This window comes from Bacillus rossius, unplaced genomic scaffold (assembly GCF_032445375.1).
Source record: "Bacillus rossius redtenbacheri isolate Brsri unplaced genomic scaffold, Brsri_v3 Brsri_v3_scf27, whole genome shotgun sequence".
In the NCBI taxonomy this organism is placed as follows: domain Eukaryota; kingdom Metazoa; phylum Arthropoda; class Insecta; order Phasmatodea; family Bacillidae; genus Bacillus; species Bacillus rossius.
The window spans coordinates 410,981-429,554 of record NW_026962448.1 but is presented as its reverse complement, the minus strand read 5'-3'; the positions used below and the strand labels follow the sequence as shown (position 1 = coordinate 429,554).

Sequence of the window (18,574 nt, the reverse complement as noted above, 5' to 3'; positions counted from 1 at the left end):
AGTGCTGGTCGGGGTGGGCGCGCTTGACGGTCTTCGTGGGAACGATGAAGCCGGTGTCCATGGGAGTAGCAGTCGCAGCAGGAGGAACGGCGGCAGGCGGTGAGTCGGTCGGCAACAGCGGAAGAGAAGGCGCAGGAGACATGATCGGTGAAGTGATGCAGGCCGTGGTGGTAGTAGTAGTCACAGTTGGTGGTGTTGGAGCAGAGGTAGTCGTAGGCAGAGCGAGGATGGTGGAGACGTCCAGGCCGTGAAGATGTTTCGTCTCGCTGACCTTAATGCAAACAGTCTGGGTGCGCAGCCCGGCTGGCGCGGGGGAGGGAGGCGGAGCCACCCCCCCGACCCCAGCAGCGCCCGCCTCCCCAGACCCGACTTGCATGGTCTCCAAGCGCTGGCGATGCGGTCCACAGTATTGTCGTGGCTGGGGTGGCCGATTGTCAGTAGTCATCTCATCGCCAGAACCGGCCTCGGCCGAGGGCCTCGGACCAAAGTCGTCCCCGCCCTGGTTCGGCGTCATCGGGAGAGAGTCCATTCCAAACTCTCCCCTCGGCCTCCCCAATAGGCTACAACTTGGTTGCCGGGAGTCACAAGAAGTGGCCTCGGCCGATGGCCTCTGACCGAGGTCGCCCCCGCCCTGGTTTGGCTTCATCGGGAGGGAGTCCATTCCAAACTCCCCCCTCAGCCGCCCCAATAGGCCGCGACTCGGTGGCGCACAGCACTCACAAGAAGAAGATCTAGGATCTAAGAACTAGATCTACACAAGAGCACTCCTGGTGGTCGACTCAGGAACTAGCAGCAGCAGGTCTCGGCGGCTCGCTGAAATTGCTGAAAGGAAACCAGTTAGTTAATGGCCAAAAGTGCTCAGATTTGCTTCAAAAAGCTTTTAAAAAATTCCCCTGAACAGTTTGATGCCTTTGAAGGGAAACCAGAGCACGGTTGAAACTTTGAAAATCCGGACTATATAGGAAAAATGTGCGGACCACCACTAATGGTGAAAATAGCGTACGGTCGTGCAGCCTGAAGCCGCGAATCGTCCGAAAATCGCCTCGTGGGACACGGCACTCGATATTTCGTGAAACCCTAGGTATGTTGCTAATGGAAAAAAGTTCCCCTCTCGACTGTGCCGTGGTGCCCGCCTTTTTGCCGAGGCGGACGCGACGACCCGAGTGCCGCCACGCGGCAAACGGTGTAACCAAGTGCCGCCACGCGGCAAACGGGGTAACCAAATGCACGCGGCGGTCGACCGTCGCCGTGGGTACAGAAACAAAGGAAACGAGGTGCGAGTAGAAACGGGCAGTTGTAGGAAGAAATTGTATTTGCATTGTTGGTGTGTACTGTCATGTAGTGTGATGAACTGGCACGGGAGTGTTATGTCTGGGGAAAGAGCTGTTTCGGAGGTAGAAGTACATAACCTCAAAACACGTTGATGAGGTGGTCCGAGCTCCAAGTGAAATAGAAAAGCGAAACACTGCGCAGCATACTTACCTGGCGTAGGGGCTACCCTGATCAAGCAGGGGGTTCCCCCAGGGTGAGGCTCTTCCCTTGCACTTCGGTTGAGCTGACCTCTGCGATTACCCCAAATGTGGGTAACTCGGGCGCGTAATTTTTGGTAGTCGGGACTGCGTTCGCGCTGTCCCGGTGAAAAAATTTCAACTTAGTAGTTGTGAAGTAGTGTTAAGAATTATGTACAGTGAAGTGTAATTTTTTTTTTTTTTTTCATCTGTGTATGGTATGTAATGCATTCGTAGGTCTCAAGTTTACGGTGCCTTGGCGAACAACCCCACCGTCTTGAAAGTGCGGAAGGAAGGTACGTAATTGTGCATGGTAATAGTTGAAAAAAGAAAAAAAAAATTCCCATGAACGATACTTGTCCAATTCGATTTTTCAGATTTCCCCCTCCCCGCCTCACCCCCGGGCCCAGTGGTTTAACGGTAACCGGCCCAGTGTGTAAACACTGGGCACAACAAAAAATTGTTTAAAGACTCATCAAATGTTCCCCTCCACGGAAATCTTTAGTAAAAGGCGAAAGATTTATGCGTTTGAAGGGAAACCAGAGCACGGTTGAAACTTTGAAAATCCGGACTATATAGGAAAAATGTGCGGACCACCACTAATGGTGAAAATAGCGTACGGTCGTGCAGCCTGAAGCCGCGAATCGTCCGAAAATCGCCTCGTGGGACACGGCACTCGATATTTCGTGAAACCCTAGGTATGTTGCTAATGGAAAAAAGTTCCCCTCTCGACTGTGCCGTGGTGCCCGCCTTTTTGCCGAGGCGGACGCGACGACCCGAGTGCCGCCACGCGGCAAACGGTGTAACCAAGTGCCGCCACGCGGCAAACGGGGTAACCAAATGCACGCGGCGGTCGACCGTCGCCGTGGGTACAGAAACAAAGGAAACGAGGTGCGAGTAGAAACGGGCAGTTGTAGGAAGAAATTGTATTTGCATTGTTGGTGTGTACTGTCATGTAGTGTGATGAACTGGCACGGGAGTGTTATGTCTGGGGAAAGAGCTGTTTCGGAGGTAGAAGTACATAACCTCAAAACACGTTGATGAGGTGGTCCGAGCTCCAAGTGAAATAGAAAAGCGAAACACTGCGCAGCATACTTACCTGGCGTAGGGGCTACCCTGATCAAGCAGGGGGTTCCCCCAGGGTGAGGCTCTTCCCTTGCACTTCGGTTGAGCTGACCTCTGCGATTACCCCAAATGTGGGTAACTCGGGCGCGTAATTTTTGGTAGTCGGGACTGCGTTCGCGCTGTCCCGGTGAAAAAATTTCAACTTAGTAGTTGTGAAGTAGTGTTAAGAATTATGTACAGTGAAGTGTAATTTATTTTTTTTTTTTCATCTGTGTATGGTATGTAATGCATTCGTAGGTCTCAAGTTTACGGTGCCTTGGCGAACAACCCCACCGTCTTGAAAGTGCGGAAGGAAGGTACGTAATTGTGCATGGTAATAGTTGAAAAAAGAAAAAAAAAATTCCCATGAACGATACTTGTCCAATTCGATTTTTCAGATTTCCCCCTCCCCGCCTCACCCCCGGGCCCAGTGGTTTAACGGTAACCGGCCCAGTGTGTAAACACTGGGCACAACAAAAAATTGTTTAAAGACTCATCAAATGTTCCCCTCCACGGAAATCTTTAGTAAAAGGCGAAAGATTTATGCGTTTGAAGGGAAACCAGAGCACGGTTGAAACTTTGAAAATCCGGACTATATAGGAAAAATGTGCGGACCACCACTAATGGTGAAAATAGCGTACGGTCGTGCAGCCTGAAGCCGCGAATCGTCCGAAAATCGCCTCGTGGGACACGGCACTCGATATTTCGTGAAACCCTAGGTATGTTGCTAATGGAAAAAAGTTCCCCTCTCGACTGTGCCGTGGTGCCCGCCTTTTTGCCGAGGCGGACGCGACGACCCGAGTGCCGCCACGCGGCAAACGGTGTAACCAAGTGCCGCCACGCGGCAAACGGGGTAACCAAATGCACGCGGCGGTCGACCGTCGCCGTGGGTACAGAAACAAAGGAAACGAGGTGCGAGTAGAAACGGGCAGTTGTAGGAAGAAATTGTATTTGCATTGTTGGTGTGTACTGTCATGTAGTGTGATGAACTGGCACGGGAGTGTTATGTCTGGGGAAAGAGCTGTTTCGGAGGTAGAAGTACATAACCTCAAAACACGTTGATGAGGTGGTCCGAGCTCCAAGTGAAATAGAAAAGCGAAACACTGCGCAGCATACTTACCTGGCGTAGGGGCTACCCTGATCAAGCAGGGGGTTCCCCCAGGGTGAGGCTCTTCCCTTGCACTTCGGTTGAGCTGACCTCTGCGATTACCCCAAATGTGGGTAACTCGGGCGCGTAATTTTTGGTAGTCGGGACTGCGTTCGCGCTGTCCCGGTGAAAAAATTTCAACTTAGTAGTTGTGAAGTAGTGTTAAGAATTATGTACAGTGAAGTGTAATTTTTTTTTTTTTTTTCATCTGTGTATGGTATGTAATGCATTCGTAGGTCTCAAGTTTACGGTGCCTTGGCGAACAACCCCACCGTCTTGAAAGTGCGGAAGGAAGGTACGTAATTGTGCATGGTAATAGTTGAAAAAAGAAAAAAAAAATTCCCATGAACGATACTTGTCCAATTCGATTTTTCAGATTTCCCCCTCCCCGCCTCACCCCCGGGCCCAGTGGTTTAACGGTAACCGGCCCAGTGTGTAAACACTGGGCACAACAAAAAATTGTTTAAAGACTCATCAAATGTTCCCCTCCACGGAAATCTTTAGTTTTTTTTTTTTTTTTTTTTTTTTTTTTTTTTTTTTTTTTTTTTAACAAAGGGAACTCCCACTGAAGGGAGTTACCCACCAAAAAATTCATCTTTAATATAAAAAGCGGATACAGGTGAACACAAATAAAACACAACATAGAACACGAATACATGGCCACAAGGGCGAATGGTGACAATCTTTATTCAACACTGACGAAACGGGGCCCCTCCGACGATACCGTCCTAGAGGTCCAGCTGCTTGTTGGGCGGCGAATCTTCTGTGGGCTGCCGGGGGCGACTCGGGGCGCAGAAGGTGCCGGGCCGCAGATGAAGACGGTCCGGAGCAGTGGCGATGTTAGGCAGTAGTTCACTGAGAGCAGAGATCTTGATGGGATGATGCCTGGTAACATTCCTCAGAGCCAACCGTGGACGTGGTGATCACCGTCGTCAGCTGCCGGGCCCACCAGCCGCGACTGCACCAGCGTCAACGTCATCAGGGTCAGGGCGTCTCAAATGATCGTAGGTAAAGAGCGGTCGGCGGGGGTGAGGAGCGTCAGGCAGGGGCTCTGCAAGGAGTCGGATCAGGGGGTTGTCAGAACGCCGGCAGTGGCGGAGAAACTTCTTAGTCACCTTGCAGAGCAGCTCGTGTAAGTGCGGGAGCCCAGTCTGGTCCAGGAGGGTCTGTCGTAAGGTGGCGCGAGGGAGACCGAGCAGGAGGCGGGCACCGAGAAAGTAGGACCGGGTGATCGGACGGAGGTTGTACAGAGAGGAGTGGACCCAAGCCGGGCACGCGTAGAGGAAGTGGGGAAGAACAAAGGAACGGTAGGCAGTCACACGAACGTCGAGAGGGGTGCCGGATGTCGGTCTGAGTATGGTGGCCAGCTGAGCCATGACGGCACGGGACTTGGTGCGGATTGAGTCGAGGTGCGGCAGAAAAGTAAAGGTATTGTCTAGGGTGACCCCCAGATAACGGATGCGAGGCGACCAGGGGATGGCTACGGTGGAGATGACTGGCGGGTGGTCGTGGTGTGGATGAAGTCGGGAGAAGAGGATGGATCGTGATTTAGAGTGATTGAGCCCGATGCCATGCGCGAGGAACTGATTGTTGAGGGAAGTGAGGCCGCGGCCGAGACGGTCGCAGAGCAGCCGCTCGGAAACTGAAGAGGCCAGGAGACAGGTATCATCGGCGTACTGGACAAGATAGGTGCCGGGAGGGGGCTTGAGATCAGAGATGTGGAGGGTAAAAAGTAGCGGTGAGAGAATGGCGCCCTGGGGGACGCCGGCGGAGATGGGGCGGGGGCCGGAGAGGACCCCCTCCACCCGAACCCGGAAGGTGCGACCCTCCAGGAAGGAGCAGAGGAGGCGGATGAGATGAGATGAGAGGTCGGTGGCAGAGAGGCGCTGGAGGAGCTGGGCATGCGGAACGGAATCGAAAGCACGGGCGAGGTCAAGAAGCACCATGCCCGTGTGTTGCCGCCTGGCGAATCCCTGGACCACCAGGTGCTCCACACGGGCAATGGCGTGGGTCGTCGAGTGGCGGGGGCGGAAACCGAACTGGTGGCGGGGTAGAAGGTCCAGGGTGGTGACTTGAAAGAGGAGACGGCGGTGGATCGCCCGTTCCGCGACCTTGGACAGAATAGGAAGAAGCGAGATGGGCCGAAAAGATGAAGGGAGAGACGGGGGCTTGCCAGGTTTGGGGATGGGTGAGACGACGGCGGTTTTCCAGGGGGTGGGGAAGTGGCAGAGGAGGAACATTGCGTTGAAAAGACGGGTCAGAAACACAAGGGCCTTGCGAGGTAGGGCACGGAGCACGGGGGAGGGCAGAGAGTCGTGGCCAGGAGCAGAACGGGGCCGAAGGCGGGCGAGCAGGGTGCGGACCTCGGAAGGCGTGACGAGCGGCAGGGGGAAGGTGGCCGGAAGGGGGGGCAAAGTGACGTGGCGAGACAGGAGGCGGGCCCCGTCCTCGTCGTCCGAAGACTCGGAGGACAGGGAAGGGCCGGGTGCGGATGCGAAGGTGGTCGCCAGGTAGGCGGCCACCGCCTCGGATCGCTCCGAGGCCGTTTCCGCCACACCCGTGGGGGTGGTCAGCGGGGGGATGGTGGTAGGAACCGAGCGGAGACGACGGACGTGAGACCAGAGGGAGCCGGAGCAAGCAGAGAGGGATTGGAGACGCCGAGTCTCCAGACGGGCCCTCCACTCCGCGACCAATCGCCGGCAGCGCCCCCGCAGCACCAGGTACACCCGCCGGTGCAGCAGGGAACGACTAGCCTGCCAGAGGACGCGGAAGCGGTTGCGCAAGGACAAGGCGTCCCGGAGGTAAGGCGGAAATGGGTCGACAAGGGGACGGGGGGGAACCAGAGGTATGTTGGCAGAGGCGGCCGCGGAAATGGCGTCGGTCAGCGAGAGAACGTTGGCGTCAAGGCGGGCAGGGGTATCGAACGGAACAGACAGGTCTATGGCAGCGGAGAGGGAACGCTGAAAACCGCCCCAGTCGGCCTTGGGAAAATCGAAGCGGGGGAGGTGGGGGTTAGAACGGGGGTGAAAGTGAAGTGTGGCAAGAACAGGCAAGTGGTCGGAGGTGCCGGAGGTGATGGTGGTGAGATCCGAGAGAATGGGGAGGGGCGTGGACAGTGCAAAGTCGATGATGCTGGGTTGCCGGTTGAGCTGGGCCGGAAAAAATGTCGGGGTCGGAGGGGCATAAAGAGAGAGAGGAGTACGCCGAAGGAGTTGCCGGAGGGAGCTGCCCCGCCGGTTCGCGGCGGCACAGCCCCAGAAGGGATGGGTGGCGTTGAAGTCCCCGGCCAGCACGACGTGGGCGTCGAGCCGACCGAGGGCGACAACGTCGGCCGTGGGAAAGGCGTACTGAGGGGGGAGGTACAAGGATACCAAGGTCAGGGAGTACGGGAGGCCGTGCAAGCGCACAGCAACCGCCACGGCCGCGGGGGAAGAAGGGATGCGACGGCGATGATGTGAAATGGTGTTGCGGACGAGTAACGCCACCCCCCCGCCCCGACCATCGCGATCGGCACGGTGGACCGCATACCCGGGGACCAGGACGGGGGCAGAGGGGGAGAGCCAGGTCTCAGAAAGGAACACGACGTCGGGCGATCGCTCGTGGAGCAGGTGCAAAAGGTCGTGGAGCTTAGGGAGGAGGGAAAAGACGTTCCAGATGAGGACACTAAGGGGAGGGGCGGGATCCATCGAAGAAATTCAGAAGGGCCTGGAGGAGCACTTCGAACTTCTCGGTGGAGGTGCGGGCTCGGGAGAGTGCCGTCAGGACAGACCGGATGAGCGGGAGGTACTGTCGGATGAATGAAATGAAGTCGTGAATGAGGGATGAAAGCGACGAGCAGTCTGAGTCGGAGGCAAGCGGTCGAGAGTCAGAAGAAGGAGCGGAAGGAGGAGGGTGCGAGGTGGCAGAGGGGGGAACAACCGGTACAACGGGGGGAGGGCGTGCCCAAGCATTGGTGGAGAGAGCAGGAAACGTCTTGGGATCGGACAGGGACGGGACAGAGGGCCCGGTCCCCACGGCAGTCGTCGTGGCGTCAGTGAGTCGTTGAGGGTGTCGGCGCAGGTAAGCCTGAATCACGCGACAGTCAGTGGAAGTAGCGAAGTGGGCCCCGTCACAAAGCGTGCAGCGTCGGGTAGTCGAGGTGCAGTCCCGAGACCAGTGGGGCCCAGCGCACTTGAAACAGGCGAGGTCCCGGTGGCATCGGGAGGACGGGTGTCCAGGCCGCTGGCAGCGGTAGCACTGAGGTACGCGCCCCGAGCCGCGGTATTTCTCAACTGCCACCACCCAGCAGCCCAATGTCTTCAACTTCAGGAAGGGGGCTGCCTCACCCAGACCGGATGTAGTGACCAGGAAAGGCCGGGTCGTTGAAGTAGGAGAGGTGCGCATGGCCACCACAGATGCCACAGGTAGGTGCAGGTCGAGCAGGGACTGGGTGACCTCGTCAGCCGTCGTGGAGAGAGGGAGTTTCTTGATCACAACTCGATCGGCACGCTCGTCGGGGCGGAGATGGGTGTAGGGTTTATATCCGAGGCGTTGGAGTTCGTCAAATAGGAGCTGGTGGTCCTGAGGGTTGCTGGTATAAAAGGAGGTGCGGTCATTGACGGAGGTGACAGAGAGAGGACCGGAGAGGAGAGACTGAAAACGTTGTGCAGTGGCGAAGGGGCCGGCTGTGGGCGTGAGAAGGCAGGCGATCGGAGGCATGCGAGGCGTGCGAGGAGTGGAGGTAGGCGGGCGAGGCGCCGCCGAGGAGGAGGCACGAGGCTGCGAGGCTGGAGGGCGGGGTGGAGCACGAGATGAGCTGGGACTCGTCGAAGAGGGGCCCGGGAGAGTGGTGAAGGGCACAGGAGGAGGTTGCGTGTCGGGCCGGTGCCGCTTAGCATGCTGCTTGCGGCGGGGCTTGGCAGTCAAGGGTCGGTCCGAGGAGGCAGCCCCAGCGCCGTCGTCGGTGTCGGTATCCGGTAGACTGAGGAGACTGTCGTAGCGGTTGCTGGTAGGGACGGCATCGTCGGAGGAGTGCTGGTCGGGGTGGGCGCGCTTGACGGTCTTCGTGGGAACGATGAAGCCGGTGTCCATGGGAGTAGCAGTCGCAGCAGGAGGAACGGCGGCAGGCGGTGAGTCGGTCGGCAACAGCGGAAGAGAAGGCGCAGGAGACATGATCGGTGAAGTGATGCAGGCCGTGGTGGTAGTAGTAGTCACAGTTGGTGGTGTTGGAGCAGAGGTAGTCGTAGGCAGAGCGAGGATGGTGGAGACGTCCAGGCCGTGAAGATGTTTCGTCTCGCTGACCTTAATGCAAACAGTCTGGGTGCGCAGCCCGGCTGGCGCGGGGGAGGGAGGCGGAGCCACCCCCCCGACCCCAGCAGCGCCCGCCTCCCCAGACCCGACTTGCATGGTCTCCAAGCGCTGGCGATGCGGTCCACAGTATTGTCGTGGCTGGGGTGGCCGATTGTCAGTAGTCATCTCATCGCCAGAACCGGCCTCGGCCGAGGGCCTCGGACCAAAGTCGTCCCCGCCCTGGTTCGGCGTCATCGGGAGAGAGTCCATTCCAAACTCACCCCTCGGCCTCCCCAATAGGCTACAACTTGGTTGCCGGGAGTCACAAGAAGTGGCCTCGGCCGATGGCCTCTGACCGAGGTCGCCCCCGCCCTGGTTTGGCTTCATCGGGAGGGAGTCCATTCCAAACTCCCCCCTCAGCCGCCCCAATAGGCCGCGACTCGGTGGCGCACAGCACTCACAAGAAGAAGATCTAGGATCTAAGAACTAGATCTACACAAGAGCACTCCTGGTGGTCGACTCAGGAACTAGCAGCAGCAGGTCTCGGCGGCTCGCTGAAATTGCTGAAAGGAAACCAGTTAGTTAATGGCCAAAAGTGCTCAGATTTGCTTCAAAAAGCTTTTAAAAAATTCCCCTGAACAGTTTGATGCCTTTGAAGGGAAACCAGAGCACGGTTGAAACTTTGAAAATCCGGACTATATAGGAAAAATGTGCGGACCACCACTAATGGTGAAAATAGCGTACGGTCGTGCAGCCTGAAGCCGCGAATCGTCCGAAAATCGCCTCGTGGGACACGGCACTCGATATTTCGTGAAACCCTAGGTATGTTGCTAATGGAAAAAAGTTCCCCTCTCGACTGTGCCGTGGTGCCCGCCTTTTTGCCGAGGCGGACGCGACGACCCGAGTGCCGCCACGCGGCAAACGGTGTAACCAAGTGCCGCCACGCGGCAAACGGGGTAACCAAATGCACGCGGCGGTCGACCGTCGCCGTGGGTACAGAAACAAAGGAAACGAGGTGCGAGTAGAAACGGGCAGTTGTAGGAAGAAATTGTATTTGCATTGTTGGTGTGTACTGTCATGTAGTGTGATGAACTGGCACGGGAGTGTTATGTCTGGGGAAAGAGCTGTTTCGGAGGTAGAAGTACATAACCTCAAAACACGTTGATGAGGTGGTCCGAGCTCCAAGTGAAATAGAAAAGCGAAACACTGCGCAGCATACTTACCTGGCGTAGGGGCTACCCTGATCAAGCAGGGGGTTCCCCCAGGGTGAGGCTCTTCCCTTGCACTTCGGTTGAGCTGACCTCTGCGATTACCCCAAATGTGGGTAACTCGGGCGCGTAATTTTTGGTAGTCGGGACTGCGTTCGCGCTGTCCCGGTGAAAAAATTTCAACTTAGTAGTTGTGAAGTAGTGTTAAGAATTATGTACAGTGAAGTGTAATTTTTTTTTTTTTTTTCATCTGTGTATGGTATGTAATGCATTCGTAGGTCTCAAGTTTACGGTGCCTTGGCGAACAACCCCACCGTCTTGAAAGTGCGGAAGGAAGGTACGTAATTGTGCATGGTAATAGTTGAAAAAAGAAAAAAAAAATTCCCATGAACGATACTTGTCCAATTCGATTTTTCAGATTTCCCCCTCCCCGCCTCACCCCCGGGCCCAGTGGTTTAACGGTAACCGGCCCAGTGTGTAAACACTGGGCACAACAAAAAATTGTTTAAAGACTCATCAAATGTTCCCCTCCACGGAAATCTTTAGTTTTTTTTTTTTTTTTTTTTTTTTTTTTTTTTTTTTTTTTTTTTTTTTTTTTTTTTTTTTTTTTTTTTAAAGTGGGGCCCCTAGGGGCCCACACACAAAAACATCATTTAATACATAAAGATACATACAAGGCAGTTGACAAGAACACTGTACAGAACATAAACACAAAGATGAAGAACATGACGATGCTGGACCCCGCCAACACGGAGGTTCTTGAAGGTCCCGGCTACTTGTTGGGTGGAGGGGGGGTGAGGGACTGCTGGGGGTGAAGAGATGCTGATCCAGGAGCCGCGCAGCTGATGGAGGCCGCGCGGAGAAAACGGCGATGCTGATGACGATGGGAAGAAGACGGAGTGGCGATGTAGATGGTGAACTATGGTGGCGGGTCCGCGGAGGCTACCGGTGGACGTGGAGGTCTACGTCGTCATCTACCGGGCCCACCGGCCGCCGGGACGTCGTCAGCGTCGTCGTCGGAGTCGTCGCGTAAGTGGTCAGTCGAAAAGAGCGGTCGTCGTGGGTGGGGTGCAGGAGGCAGCGGCTCCGCAAGTTGAAGGATGAGGGGGTTGTCGCTGCGTCGGCATCGGCGTAGGAAGTAAGTAGTCATGGAGCGAAGGAGAGGGTGAAGGTGGGGCAGGCCGGAGTCTGCCAGGAGAGTCAGCCTGGAGGTGGCGCGGGGGAGTCCGAGAAGGAGACGAATCCCCAGGAAGTAGGTGCGGGTAATGGGGCGAAGGTTGAAACGGGATGAATGAACCCACACGGGGGATGCGTAGGTGAAGCGTGGGATGACGTAGGAATGAAATGCGGTGATGCGAACCGGGAGGGGGGTGCCAGATGAGGGTCGCAGTATCGGTGCCAGCTGCGCCAAGACCGCCCTGGATTGAGTCTTCATGGAAGCAAGGTGCGGGATGAAAGTGAAGGTACTGTCCAGGGTCACCCCCAGATAGCGGACCTCGGGTGACCAGGGGATGGCAGTGCTGGAAACTCGTGGGGGGTGGTCCTGGCGTGGGTGGATGCGTGAGAAGAGAATGGATTGGGTCTTCGAGCAGTTCAGCCCGATGCCGTGCGCGAGGAACTGAGTAGAGAGTGATGTGAGCCCGCGGCTCAGGCGGCCGCCGAGCATCCGCTCGGAGACGGAGGAAGCGAGGAGGCAAGTGTCATCGGCGTACTGAACCAGGTGAGTGCCAGGTGGTGGTTGCAGGTCGGCGATGTGAAGGGTGAAGAGAAGGGGTGAAAGGATGGCGCCCTGGGGGACGCCGGCCATGATGTGACGGGGGTCGGAGAGTTCGCCCTCCACCCGAACCCGGAAGGTACGACCCCCCAGGAACGAGCAGATGAGGCGTATGAGATGAGGTGGAAGGTCGGTGGCGGAGAGACGGTGAATGAGTTGTGAATGGGGCACGGAATCAAATGCCCGGGCAAGGTCCAGAAGCACCATGCCCGTGTGTTGGCGCCGTGCGAAACCTTGGACAGCCAGCACCTCCACACGGGCGATGGCGTGGGAGGTGGAGTGACGTTTGCGGAAACCGAACTGGTGATGGGGGAGAAGATGCAAGAGGTTGACGTGAAGGAGAAGGCGTGTGAGAATGGTCCGCTCTGCGACCTTAGAGATGATGGGTAGAAGAGAAATGGGGCGGTACGATGATGGTAGGGAAGGGGGCTTCCCGGGTTTGGGTATGGGTGAGACAATGGCCACTTTCCAAGGGGTGGGGAAATGACAGAGAAGGAACATCGCGTTGATGATGCGGGTAAGGAAGACCGTCGCCTTCCGAGGAAGAGCACGGAGGACGGGTGCAGGCAGAGAGTCGGAACCGGGGGCAGAAGGGGGCTTGAGACGGAGGAGGAGTGTGCGCACCTCCGATGGCGTGGCGAGAGGGAATGGCAGAGAGTCCGGAAGAACGGGCAGAGTGACGTGATGTGCGAGGGGGGGGGGGTGTGTCCCCGTCGTCCGAAGACTCGGAGGAGAGGGTGGGGGGGTCAGCGGAGGCAAACGTGGTCGCGAGATAGGCAGCGACCGCCTCCGATCGCTCAGGGGCAGTCTCCGCCACCCCGGCCGGGTGGGTGAGTGGGGGAATAGTGGTGGGGACCGATCGGAGGCGCCGGACGTAGGTCCACAGAGAGCCGGATGCAGAGGCGAGGGAGCCGAGACGCCGGGTCTCCAAATGCGCCTTCCACGCCGCGACCATCCGGCGGCACCGGCCCCGCAGCAGGAGGAACACCATCCGTGTCAACGGGGACCGGTTGGCCTGCCACAGGCCGCGGAAGCGGTCGCGCAGGACCACGGCGTCACGCAGGTAAGGCGGGAAGGGGGTGATGCGGGTACTTGGAGTGGCCAGCGGAATGTGAGCGGAGGCGGCCGCAGAGACGGCCCGGGTGAATGACACGACGTTGGCGTCGAGACGGTCGGGGGTGTCGAAGGGGAGGGTGAGGTCGAGTGATGATGAGAGGGTGGTCTGGAACCCATTCCAGTCGGCGTTGCGGAAGTCGAAGCGGGGAAGGTGCGGGTTGGAATGGGGGTAGAAGTGAAGGGAGCCGAGGACGGGCAGGTGATCCGAGGCCCCGGCGGTGAGCGTGGTGAGACCAGAGATGATGGGGAGCGGTGTGGTGAGGGCGAGGTCGATGATACTGGGATGACGGTGGTGCTGAGCGGGGAAGAATGTGGGGGTGGCGGGGGCGCAGATGGAGAGGTTAGTACGCCGGAGGAGCTGACGGAGGGAGCTGCCTCGGCGGTTGGCCGCGACGCAGCCCCAGTAGGGATGGGTGGCGTTGAAGTCCCCGGCCAGCACGACATGGGCATCGAGCCGACCGAGGGCGACAACGGCGGCAGAGGGGAAGGCAAATTGGGGTGGGAGATACACGGAGACTAGAGTCAGGGAGTAGGGCTGTCCGAACAGGCGCACGGCCACAGCCTCAGTCGCGGGTGAAGGTGGAATGTGTCGGCGGTGATGGGTGAAGGTGTCGCGCACCAGGAGTGCCACCCCACCCCCCCGACCATCACGGTCGGAGCGGTGGACGGCATATCCCGGGACGCGGAGGGGTACAGCGGGGGTCAGCCAGGTCTCTGATAGGAACACGACATCGGGTGAGTGCTCGTCGACGAGGTGAAGGAAGTCGAGAAGCTTAGGGAGCAAAGAAAAGGCGTTCCAGACTAGGAGCTTAAGGGGCGGCGGGGGATCCATCGAAGAGACCCAGAAGCGCTTGGAGGAGCACCTCGAATCTCTCCGAAGGGGACTTGGCATGGGACAGGGCGGTCAGGGTGCGGCGAATGAAGGGAAAGTACTGCCGAAACAGCTGGATGAGGTCACGTATGATCGTGGTGAATGAAGTGTCGTCAGCGTCCGGTCGGTGAGATGAGGGGTCCTGAGGTGCAGATGGAGATGGCCCGTCGCGGGAGGGGAACAGGGTGGCGGCGGCGGAACCGCGCCGAGTCCAGGCGTTGGAGGTGACGGCGGGAAAGGCACGAGCGTCGGTCAAGTTTGGCGGTCGCGGTCGCGGTGCCGGGGTGGCCTCAGGCTGTTGTCGGGGGGGGGTGGCGTCTGAGGTAGGCCTGGTTCACCCGGCAGTCCATGGAAGTCGCGAAGTGCGCCTCGCCGCAATTGACGCACTTCGGAGTCGTCGATGTGCACTCGCGGGACCGGTGGGGCCCGGCACACTTGAAACAGGCCACCGGCCTCTCGCAGCGTGTGGATGGGTGGCCGGCCTGCTGGCACCGGTAACACTGCGGGACCCGCCCGCTGCCACGATAGCGTTCGACGGAGACCACCCAGCAGCCCAGGGAGCGTAGAGCCAGGAAGGGAGCTGCCTCCCCCAGGTGGTGAGTATTAACCAGGAACGGACAGGTCGTGGCGGTGTCGGTGACGCGGAGCGGAGTGACGGAAGCAACGGGTAGGTCCAGGTCGAGGAGGGCGGCGTGCACCTCCTCGGGGGTAGTGGTGAGTGGGAGACGCTTCAGGACGAGTCGGTCCCCCTTCTCGTCCTGTCGCAGGTGCGTGAAAGGCAGATGGCCGAGCTGGGTGAGGTGGTTGTATAGGAAGGTGTGATCAGCGGCGTTAGAAGTGTAAAAGGAGGTGCGGCCGTCGACGGAGGTGATGGATAGCTTGCCAGAAAGGAGCGACTGAAACGATTGGGCCAGGGTGAAGGGGCTGGTGGTGATGGGGAGGCGGCAGCCGATGGGCGGCATGCGGGTAGGCTTGACGGTGGCGGCGGCGGAGGCAGATGCGGGGGCGGCAGCAGGTTGGGTGGGAGGCCGGGTGCGGGGTCCAGGTGCAGATGCGGAGGTGGATGGTCGAGGCGACGGCTGACGAGCAGCGGAGGTCGATGGCTGAGTCGCGGCGGTCGTAGTCGGTCGGGGGGTGGTGCGGCGGGTGAGGTGTGAGATGCGGGATGACGTGGATGGTGCAGGTGACGAGTCCCGGGACGAGGTCCCCTCCTCGCCGGCGGAGTCGAGCTCGAGGGCGCCAAACCGGTTGGAGATGGAGGTGCGGTCCTCGGCGCGCCCCATCCTCGGCCGCTTCACCGTCCGGCGGGGGAGGCTGAAGCCGGTGTCCATCGGCACGTCCCGGGGGGCCGCAGGCTCGACAGGGATGAGTGGCAGTGAGGGGGAAGGGGCTGAGAATGGTGAGGAGATGGGGTGAGAAGCAGAGGGGGTGAAAGTGCAAACTGTCGTGGTCGTCATGGTGGTGGTCGTGGTGGTGAGGGTTGCTGCCATGGTGACGTCCGGGGTGAAGGGGGTGTCGGAGCAGAAGCCAGGTGGCACCATCTGGTGATGCTTGGACTCCGACACCTTCGTGCAGCGCTCCTGGGTGCGGATCCCGGTCTGGCTGGGGGTGGGGGGCGGCGAGCATCCCTCTGCTCCAGCATCGCCCGAGGCACCCGTCCGGTCTCGGTGGCCACCAGGAGGCCTGGTGTAGTCCCTCAATGGCGGTTGGAGTCGGCCCTCAAAGTCGGAGTCCCCCAGGGGCGGGTCCTCCCCGGACCCCCCCTCGGCCATGCCGACGAGAAACAATCAAGTCGGCAGGCCAAGAGCCACACCTGGGAGGAACTACTCTTCTCGGCCACCTGGTGACAGCCCCAGGAAGCAGCAGCAGCAGTCAGCAGTCAGTTAAAGGTGGAAGAAGATGGAGTGAATATAATAGGAGTGATGCTGAGTAGAACTTGTAAATAAAAATAAAATAATAATTAGTGGAACCCGAGGGTTGAATTTATTTCTGCAGAGTCCCCCCAGCAATGCCCAGGGGGGGACCCTGTTGCTTGCTGCTGAGAGTTACCAGATCCGGATATGCACCCAGCAGCAAGTCTTCGCACCAGAAACGACTGGTCGGATTATAAAAGCACGCGAGGAAAACTCGAATTAACTAAGGAAATCCCTGCAAACCACTCAGAGTAGCACCTAAGAGCAGTTTGAAGGGAAACCAGAGCACGGTTGAAACTTTGAAAATCCGGACTATATAGGAAAAATGTGCGGACCACCACTAATGGTGAAAATAGCGTACGGTCGTGCAGCCTGAAGCCGCGAATCGTCCGAAAATCGCCTCGTGGGACACGGCACTCGATATTTCGTGAAACCCTAGGTATGTTGCTAATGGAAAAAAGTTCCCCTCTCGACTGTGCCGTGGTGCCCGCCTTTTTGCCGAGGCGGACGCGACGACCCGAGTGCCGCCACGCGGCAAACGGTGTAACCAAGTGCCGCCACGCGGCAAACGGGGTAACCAAATGCACGCGGCGGTCGACCGTCGCCGTGGGTACAGAAACAAAGGAAACGAGGTGCGAGTAGAAACGGGCAGTTGTAGGAAGAAATTGTATTTGCATTGTTGGTGTGTACTGTCATGTAGTGTGATGAACTGGCACGGGAGTGTTATGTCTGGGGAAAGAGCTGTTTCGGAGGTAGAAGTACATAACCTCAAAACACGTTGATGAGGTGGTCCGAGCTCCAAGTGAAATAGAAAAGCGAAACACTGCGCAGCATACTTACCTGGCGTAGGGGCTACCCTGATCAAGCAGGGGGTTCCCCCAGGGTGAGGCTCTTCCCTTGCACTTCGGTTGAGCTGACCTCTGCGATTACCCCAAATGTGGGTAACTCGGGCGCGTAATTTTTGGTAGTCGGGACTGCGTTCGCGCTGTCCCGGTGAAAAAATTTCAACTTAGTAGTTGTGAAGTAGTGTTAAGAATTATGTACAGTGAAGTGTAATTTTTTTTTTTTTTTTCATCTGTGTATGGTATGTAATGCATTCGTAGGTCTCAAGTTTACGGTGCCTTGGCGAACAACCCCACCGTCTTGAAAGTGCGGAAGGAAGGTACGTAATTGTGCATGGTAATAGTTGAAAAAAGAAAAAAAAAATTCCCATGAACGATACTTGTCCAATTCGATTTTTCAGATTTCCCCCTCCCCGCCTCACCCCCGGGCCCAGTGGTTTAACGGTAACCGGCCCAGTGTGTAAACACTGGGCACAACAAAAAATTGTTTAAAGACTCATCAAATGTTCCCCTCCACGGAAATCTTTAGTAAAAGGCGAAAGATTTATGCGTTTGAAGGGAAACCAGAGCACGGTTGAAACTTTGAAAATCCGGACTATATAGGAAAAATGTGCGGACCACCACTAATGGTGAAAATAGCGTACGGTCGTGCAGCCTGAAGCCGCGAATCGTCCGAAAATCGCCTCGTGGGACACGGCACTCGATATTTCGTGAAACCCTAGGTATGTTGCTAATGGAAAAAAGTTCCCCTCTCGACTGTGCCGTGGTGCCCGCCTTTTTGCCGAGGCGGACGCGACGACCCGAGTGCCGCCACGCGGCAAACGGTGTAACCAAGTGCCGCCACGCGGCAAACGGGGTAACCAAATGCACGCGGCGGTCGACCGTCGCCGTGGGTACAGAAACAAAGGAAACGAGGTGCGAGTAGAAACGGGCAGTTGTAGGAAGAAATTGTATTTGCATTGTTGGTGTGTACTGTCATGTAGTGTGATGAACTGGCACGGGAGTGTTATGTCTGGGGAAAGAGCTGTTTCGGAGGTAGAAGTACATAACCTCAAAACACGTTGATGAGGTGGTCCGAGCTCCAAGTGAAATAGAAAAGCGAAACACTGCGCAGCATACTTACCTGGCGTAGGGGCTACCCTGATCAAGCAGGGGGTTCCCCCAGGGTGAGGCTCTTCCCTTGCACTTCGGTTGAGCTGACCTCTGCGATTACCCCAAATGTGGGTAACTCGGGCGCGTAATTTTTGGTAGTCGGGACTGCGTTCGCGCTGTCCCGGTGAAAAAATTTCAACTTAGTAGTTGTGAAGTAGTGTTAAGAATTATGTACAGTGAAGTGTAATTTTTTTTTTTTTTTTCATCTGTGTATGGTATGTAATGCATTCGTAGGTCTCAAGTTTACGGTGCCTTGGCGAACAACCCCACCGTCTTGAAAGTGCGGAAGGAAGGTACGTAATTGTGCATGGTAATAGTTGAAAAAAGAAAAAAAAAATTCCCATGAACGATACTTGTCCAATTCGATTTTTCAGATTTCCCCCTCCCCGCCTCACCCCCGGGCCCAGTGGTTTAACGGTAACCGGCCCAGTGTGTAAACACTGGGCACAACAAAAAATTGTTTAAAGACTCATCAAATGTTCCCCTCCACGGAAATCTTTAGTAAAAGGCGAAAGATTTATGCGTTTGAAGGGAAACCAGAGCACGGTTGAAACTTTGAAAATCCGGACTATATAGGAAAAATGTGCGGACCACCACTAATGGTGAAAATAGCGTACGGTCGTGCAGCCTGAAGCCGCGAATCGTCCGAAAATCGCCTCGTGGGACACGGC

General features: G+C 57.2%; 10 non-coding genes across 10 annotated transcripts; 6 read left to right on the top strand and 4 right to left on the bottom strand.

The window, feature by feature from the left end:
- The first annotated feature begins 1,474 nt into the window (after positions 1-1,474).
- LOC134544022 (U1 spliceosomal RNA) lies at positions 1,475-1,637 on the top strand. Its single transcript, XR_010077456.1, has one exon. It is a non-coding gene; the product is annotated as a U1 spliceosomal RNA (small nuclear RNA).
- A 299-nt stretch (positions 1,638-1,936) lies between these two features.
- LOC134544037 (U5 spliceosomal RNA) lies at positions 1,937-2,056 on the bottom strand. The gene has a single exon (XR_010077470.1). It is a non-coding gene; the product is annotated as a U5 spliceosomal RNA (small nuclear RNA).
- A 543-nt stretch (positions 2,057-2,599) lies between these two features.
- LOC134544021 (U1 spliceosomal RNA) lies at positions 2,600-2,762 on the top strand. The gene has a single exon (XR_010077455.1). It is a non-coding gene; the product is annotated as a U1 spliceosomal RNA (small nuclear RNA).
- A 299-nt stretch (positions 2,763-3,061) lies between these two features.
- On the bottom strand, positions 3,062-3,181 carry LOC134544036 (U5 spliceosomal RNA). The gene has a single exon (XR_010077469.1). It is a non-coding gene; the product is annotated as a U5 spliceosomal RNA (small nuclear RNA).
- Positions 3,182-3,724: 543 nt separating this feature from the next.
- LOC134544020 (U1 spliceosomal RNA) lies at positions 3,725-3,887 on the top strand. The gene has a single exon (XR_010077454.1). It is a non-coding gene; the product is annotated as a U1 spliceosomal RNA (small nuclear RNA).
- A 6,355-nt stretch (positions 3,888-10,242) lies between these two features.
- Positions 10,243-10,405, top strand: LOC134544019 (U1 spliceosomal RNA). Its single transcript, XR_010077453.1, has one exon. It is a non-coding gene; the product is annotated as a U1 spliceosomal RNA (small nuclear RNA).
- Positions 10,406-16,741: 6,336 nt separating this feature from the next.
- Positions 16,742-16,904, top strand: LOC134544017 (U1 spliceosomal RNA). Its single transcript, XR_010077451.1, has one exon. It is a non-coding gene; the product is annotated as a U1 spliceosomal RNA (small nuclear RNA).
- A 299-nt stretch (positions 16,905-17,203) lies between these two features.
- Positions 17,204-17,323, bottom strand: LOC134544035 (U5 spliceosomal RNA). The gene has a single exon (XR_010077468.1). It is a non-coding gene; the product is annotated as a U5 spliceosomal RNA (small nuclear RNA).
- Positions 17,324-17,866: 543 nt separating this feature from the next.
- Positions 17,867-18,029, top strand: LOC134544016 (U1 spliceosomal RNA). Its single transcript, XR_010077450.1, has one exon. It is a non-coding gene; the product is annotated as a U1 spliceosomal RNA (small nuclear RNA).
- Positions 18,030-18,328: 299 nt separating this feature from the next.
- LOC134544034 (U5 spliceosomal RNA) lies at positions 18,329-18,448 on the bottom strand. The gene has a single exon (XR_010077467.1). It is a non-coding gene; the product is annotated as a U5 spliceosomal RNA (small nuclear RNA).
- Positions 18,449-18,574: the final 126 nt, after the last annotated feature.